The 7,329-nt window shown below is 37.1% G+C and overlaps 1 long non-coding RNA gene across 1 annotated transcript; it reads left to right on the top strand.

Moving 5' to 3' along the window:
* Positions 1 to 4,461: 4,461 nt before the first annotated feature.
* LOC120718952 lies at positions 4,462 to 7,287 on the top strand. The gene is made up of 3 exons (XR_005692600.1): positions 4,462 to 4,521; positions 6,917 to 7,039; positions 7,154 to 7,287. It is a non-coding gene; the product is annotated as an uncharacterized LOC120718952 (long non-coding RNA).
* Positions 7,288 to 7,329: the final 42 nt, after the last annotated feature.

The raw sequence follows: 7,329 nt of genomic DNA on the forward strand, positions 1-7,329 counted from the left end.
ATATAAGGAGGGTAGGCTGAGGGGGTTTAATTCCTAATCCAGCTGGTTTATGTGAGCTCCAGAGCCTATTTAGATATATTTGAAGTACTACATGTAGAAGGACAAGCATGACATAATGCTGGCACCAATTGGACCTTGTGCTAGTAGATTCTATGGGTACCGAGAAAGAGACACCAAATGAATTGCAAATTTGTTTTTCCCCCTATTATTTAATCCCTAGACAGTTTTTAAAGTATCATTTGATTAAATTAGAGGTGGTGGAACTATGAGTTAGGATTTGTTCAACACCAGAATATTTTAAGAATTCAGGGTGCATGTTTTAAGTGGCATCAGTTTTTCTAGAATTTAAATGTGGTGTTTACTTGTAGATACAGAAGCAACATTTTTGCATGGACTGAGTTAGTACCATAGGTAAGCCAGTGTTGTTTGCTACATCAAAAAGAGTTTATCCTCTATGCAACATTAAGATTAGGATATAACTGGCTTAACTTCTCAAGCTCAGTTATGCATTCTCAGATGTCACTTCATCAGTCTAATCTGGGCTTTGTCAGCCTTGACTACTGTACATACAACCAGCATGCAAATATTTGCACAATAACATAATTATGCTTGGTTTTTGGTAGCAGCACGGGATATTTATTTTCTACTCATGTTTACAGGGTTGTGTAAAAAAACAAGTCAAGAAGTCAGACTTAAGCAGCAGATGAACAGTACCTGAATGCCATGTCCTTAAAAAACAGAACAGAATCTGGACCAGAATCTTGATCCAGCTACCTTTTGCTGAAGCCTTGTTGGAAATGGTCTCAGTGGGAGATGGTGTATTAAGATTTTCTTTAAGAAAAAGGTGAGGTAGGTTAAACTGCACAAGAACTGAAAATCAGTCACACAAATCAATCTGTAAAACATGGCGGACACTCTGTCATGGTTTGGGCTGCATTTCATCCAGTGTTGTTGGAGATGTCAAAACTGATGGAATTGCAAATGCACAAGTACAGTCGGAGAACTATTCCTGAAGATTACTTCAACTAAGAGACAAGACAGCTTGCCTGAGAGAGTTCATACTGTGCTAAAGAATAAAGGTGGTCATTCAACTTTCAATCTGGATAGAATTGTAAAACGTCTGGTTTTACCTTATTACTGTATTTCCATTTATGTTTGCATGTGTCAAGAAATCACTGTACCTATTTTCCAAGCAAACTATAAAGAAATGGGGAGTGGTCAAGACTTCATATGACTCTCTGTAAGTATAAATCTTAAAATACAATATGATGGTCAATGTTTCTTCAGTAATTGTTTCTTGAGACAATTATAGTGTACCAGACGACCAACAGGCTGATGAACTGAACAGCACTGTCATGCTGTTAGCGAGTCAAATAAACACATGGGTTTCCATGGAAAGAACATAACAGGAATTAAATATAGTTCCCTCCCATATGAAAATTAGATTAGCAACTGCACAAACAAAGTGTGTTAAATTCAGCTATTGATGTTTACAACCGGCTGGTGTTACATCTGTTTGAGTCAATAATTTCATGCACTGTAAGTTGTCCACATTTCACATTAAAGACCCTTATACACAATTTAAATCGTTGTGTGACAAATGCAATGGACATTCTGGTGCTTGACCTTGAGACAATCAGAGTCTTGTTCTTCATTTGATCTTCCCTTTCCAAAGTCACAACTGCTTCAGAGCTATGCTGGGATTATAAATGTCATAACCTTGATTATGTAATATATCGTAACATAAGAAGTACATTGCAGACAAGGGATAAGTACCTTGTTCGCAACATGTGATCTTCACTAATATCCAGACAAGGGTACAGTTCAAAGCGGGATTAAACTGAATATGTTTCAACATTATACCACCTCAAAGTTTAATAAAAAGATATGGCTTTGAGTCACTTTCTTTTCATAGCTTCATAGGCCAAATTAATCCTTGCCTTTACCAGTTACCTGCCAGCCACCACTTAAATGGCTAATTTTATGCAGCTCCTAATACAGTATGGTTAAAATCAGCCTGTGATGACAGCTCAAACTGAAATCTGTTTCTTAAAAAAAAAAAAAAAGCCAGTAAAATACATTTTGAACAATTAATGCTCTACTTAACTGGAATTAAATTCCCCACTGATACACATCACTGTGACAGTTACAGGTGTGAAAGTATCTGTAAGAATCAGAGACTACACAAACAAAATGAACTCACCAATCATTTTCTTGTCAGCAGCTGTTCTGTGAAAGATGAGTGTGCTGTCATCAGTAATTACCGCAGTGAGAGATAAACTTCACCACTAACTTGTCATTGGTAGCCCTTCCCTCTCCATTCGGCTATTCATCCTGCCTTACCTCATCCATTGACCCACCAGCTCCCCCGCTCCCTCCACCCACTCCCTCTTAATAATAACCCACCCGCTCTGAGCATCCATCTGCCTAATCAGAAGAAGCCTCTCTTTGACAGTCACTACCTAGGCACAAGCTTGCAGACAGGAAAATCAAACATTTTACCCCCAAAGGATTTAATATCCAGTGAAAACGAGGAGGCAGCAAGTTTATAACGAATCTATAAACCAGTCTCAGTGGGAGTGAACACAGAGCTGTACACAGGTAAAACACCCTTTTCTCTGTTTGTCTGTTTGAGACTGTGTGTGACCAAAGCTACATCCTGACCACAGGTTAACCTTCACATCTTTATTATATCCAAGTGGATTTCAGTTTATGAAGTGACAGAAGCTAAACAAGTTGGGTATTTACAGGATGCCCTCCAGAGGAGTATTAGGTTTCTACTGAAGAACAGTGGATCAGAGAGATGGTTTTCAATATTTGTTTGTTTTCTTTTATTGTTTGTTTGATTTTTTTTGTATGCTTTTATAATATATGCAAAAGCATCATCTTCCTCATAACATAAGCTGTCATCACTTGTAAAGCAATGCCTAGAAAATGTTAACTGGGTATTTTCCCTACAGTACCCCTTAATATAATGTGTTTAGGCTCACGAGTTTAAAGAAATGCACTGGATTATCCTTTCTTATCAAATCAAAGATTATGCAAAATAACACTCTAGTACTCCTAGTACTACTGTTGCATTAATCATATTCACTTTCTATTTCTAGGTCGCCTTTTGACAGTTAACACTTGCCAAAATGTGGAAAAGAGGGAAGAGCACGGGGACCACTGCAAACAGACAATGTAAAGGACTACAATTCTTACTACTCTTTCGTTTTGCATTACATGTATGCTTCTTAAGAAGAAAAATATCAATCACTATTAGGCACAATATGCCGTCATATTCTCTTGGTATTATTTTTGCAATAGATAAAATGTTCCAAGTGTAAGAGATGGCTTTATTGTATCTAAAGAATTAAATATTTGTTGAATTATTTACAAGCTTAATCCTTGCCAGATTTAGGCCCTCACTTCAGCCAGGAATATTCAAGGCTGTGTTGTATTATTAAAAATTCTCCAAAAGCATTATATAGAAGAACAAATGTATTTTTATATCCTGAGTGAACGCTTTGACAATAAAGTAGGCCTTTGGGGTAAAACTATTTGGCACCGACTATCTGTTATAAAAGCCTACATTAATCTTTGACACAGGCAAACTTAATTACTGTCTCATATATAGCAAACTGTGCACAAGTTAATTAATCACCAAAAGTGGTGGGAAATGAGCTGTCACTAATCCTGCCAAAACATAACATATTGCTACAGTCAAATAAACAATTAAGAAGGTAGAAAACCACCATATGGTGTACCTACTGATAGATTTATGGCTTTAAAAACACTTTGAAATTCGTAAGCAAAATGAGTAATGCTTAGACTTCAAGACAATAATAGAAAAACTAGAGGAAAACCCCTGGACAAGCCCTGCTTAGCACCAAATAACAGACAGACACAATCAGTGAATAGGTGGTGAACATAGTGGAACATTTAGCAGCTAAAGAGCCAGATATTTCCCTCAGGAGTTGGTACAGAACAGAAAGAGAACTGAAGGAAAGCCATTATTGGATTTTCAGGTGGCAAGAAAGAAAACTTAAATAATATGTCGATGTTGTGTTCACAACTTTCTTGCACTGTTACCAGGTGGTGTCACACATGAAAACACTGGAACTACCCACAAGATACACAGAGCAGTTTCTCCGTTAAGTTATAAAATGAACTAAGAATTTGAGTTTTCTTAACTAACAGACATTTAGCCAGTTAACTAAAAGTCTGTTCTCCAAGGCTTGAAACTGAGGATGAGAAGAAAACATCCCTGGATTAAAGTCGCCTGTCTGCTGCCTTTTACTGTAACTCTCTTAGAGTTTTATTCAGGCATTTAAGAGTTTTCCTTTTCCACATTATGCCTTACTATGTCGTCAGCTCCTTTTTACAATTTCATATGTATACCACCTACTGTCCTACAAGCATAAACCAGCATTCCCTCATGTATTTGAGACTGATCTGATGTAATTTCTTTTCACCCAGGTTTCTCCCTTGTTCATCAATATATTCAGCGTTTTAATGAGGTGTCTGGAAACAAGACAGGTGAAATGAGCACTGTTTTATTTTCTGTCGGACAAACTTACTGTTTTTTGAGGTTGCAATGCACTGGAGTGCCGTATCAACATAATACTGAGAAAGAGCCATTATGCTGAATAATGGAAAAAACAATGAATAATACATTAGGCATTACTGAATGCTGTGTCTGTTTGTGACCTGTTTTACCCTTGTATTGATAACCTGAAAAACTACCTTGTCAAAGCAGTGACATGTTTGATTGGGTAGCAGCTCTCCTATTTCTGTCCTTGTCATAATAATCATTAATCCCTGGATTAATGTTGTTCTTTACTGACTCCTGTGTGATCCTTTGTCTTTGAACATTCAAAACCTGATAAAGAAATGTTCAGCTGCCAAGCAGGGAGGCAGAGGATCACAGAATTAATTCATGGCCTGATTTTTAAACGACTGAGTGAATTAGTCCATAGTCTGGTACAGAATGTGAGCTGAAGCTGACGTTTGATTGTGAAGAGATTCACACTGCACATTTTTTTTGATGATAAATTGTCTGGGTCACTATTTTATATTGAAATTGCCAAACATTCCATATATCAAGCTTTTCTGAATGTTATATACACTTATCAGCCACTTTGTTAGGTACACTTTTCCAACTGCTTGTTCATGCAAATATCTACTCAGTCAATCACATGGCAGCAACTCAATGCAATTAGGCATGTAGACATGGTCACTTCATAAACCAAGCATTGGGATGAGGAAGAAAAGACTGGCCTGAGTATTTCAGAAATTGATGAGCTACTGGGATTTTCTCCACACAACCAGGGTTGTATAGGGTTTACAGAGAATGGTCTGAAAAAGAATATATCCAGTGAGCAGCAGTACTTTTGGTGAAAATGCTTTGTTGATGCCAGAGGTCAAATGAGAATGGCTAGACTGCTTCAAGCCATTGTTACAGCTAAGGTATGTAGAAGAATATCTCTGAAGGCAAAAACCATTGCACCTTAAAGCAGATGGGCTACAGCAGCAAGAGGACTACATTGGGTGAAACTCCTGTCAGCTAAGAACAAGAAACTGAGGCTACAAATCAGACTGGCTCATCAACATAGGACAGCTGAAGACTTGCTTCTCTGATGAGACTCTGATGGTACTGTATGTGCTGTGGAGGACATTTTCTTGGCACACTGTGGGCCCTTTAGTATCAACTGAGCATCGTTTAAAGGCCACAGCCAATCAGAGAATTCTTGCTGACCATGTCGATCCCACAGCCTCCAGCTTCTAGCAGGATGATGCACCATGTTACAAAGCTCAAGTCATCTCAAACCGATTTCTTGAAAAAAAGACAATGAGTTCATCGTATTCAAATGGCCTCCACAGTCACCAGATCCCAGTCCAAAAGAGGAACTCTGGGATATGGTCGAATGAAACCCATATGGAAAAGAAATAGTAAAAACTTATATGTGATTACTCATGAAAGTGGCCACTTTCATGAGTAAATCATATAAGGCTTACATGATTTACTCATGAAAGTGGCCACTTTCTCATTACTTTCATACATTGTTTTAGTAAGTATCCAAAACATACAAGTTTCATTATATAATTTTTCAAGTGATCTTATATCTGTTTTCACTCGTATATGCTTTTCATACAAGTTTTCTTACATACAATCTTTTCCATATGGGAAGATTCACATCATGGATGTTCAATCAACAAATTTGCAGCAATTGTGTGATGTTATCATATCATTATAGATCCAAGGGTAATGTGTACAGCAGCTTGTTGAATCTATGTCACAAAGAATTAAGTCACTTTTGAAAGCAAAAGAGGGTCCACGCTGGAGTTTAAAAGGTTTACCTAATAAAGTGGACAGTGAGGGGAATTCTACATGTAAGATATTTAAATTTTGGGTGTTAGTCATGTTAAAGAAAAAAAAAAAAAAATAGGTATGGACATTGCCTTCAGCTTTGTGAAACTGGTGTTTTCTAAGAGGTTTTTTTTGTCCTAATTACCATGTAAAGTACCATTCTAAAGCAATACACATTTAAGATATCCAAGAAAAACATCATGTTCTTTTTCAAGCGATAGATGTTACCGTGAACCATAACTGACAGACAAGATTTTGTACTATTCACATCTCCAAAATTAAGGAACATAAATTGATTTCGCTACGTGCTACTAGAGCTGGTATAACTTAGAAAAACTGACAACTAAACCTGGAATCAAAAGCAGTAAGATTTATGCACTGTACTTTCCATTTGCAAAGTTACTGTTGCTGTCAACACACCAATTGTCACTGGGAAAATGTTTGACATTTCTGACATCTGCTGGTAGCAAAAAAGAAATCTGTTTAGTTCAATCAAAACCAGCAAACTCATGATTAATTCTTATGATTAACTCTGTTTCTTATTTCCCCCCCCATTATGTTTAGCTGCTATTCGGAAGAGATCTAAGACCTCTGGAGTGATGATCACGCAGTATTTAGTAAACATGCCAGAGGGAAAAAGCACCCCTGATTTCCAGTGTAAACCAGTGGCAGTAACTATTGAGAAAGGTGGGTGTTTTACATTATACCTGACCATTAAAACTGATGCATTAGTGAAAGATATTGTTGCTTTTGGTTTCAGCAATATCTTTCACATTATTAAACAGAAGACATGTCTTTTAGGAAAACTAGCTGTTTTCAAGGCTGTGGTGACAGGGGATCCAAAACCAGATGTGTCATGGAGAAGTAGTAAGGGAATTCTTTCAGATAAGGAAAAATTTCAGACTAAATATGATGAATCAACTGAGGAGCATATATTAGAGGTGAGTGAATAAATTATTCCACATGATGATCTTGAA

The sequence above is a fragment of the Simochromis diagramma genome, unplaced genomic scaffold (genome assembly GCF_900408965.1).
Source record: "Simochromis diagramma unplaced genomic scaffold, fSimDia1.1 OVJJ01000545.1, whole genome shotgun sequence".
Lineage (NCBI taxonomy): Eukaryota > Metazoa > Chordata > Actinopteri > Cichliformes > Cichlidae > Simochromis > Simochromis diagramma.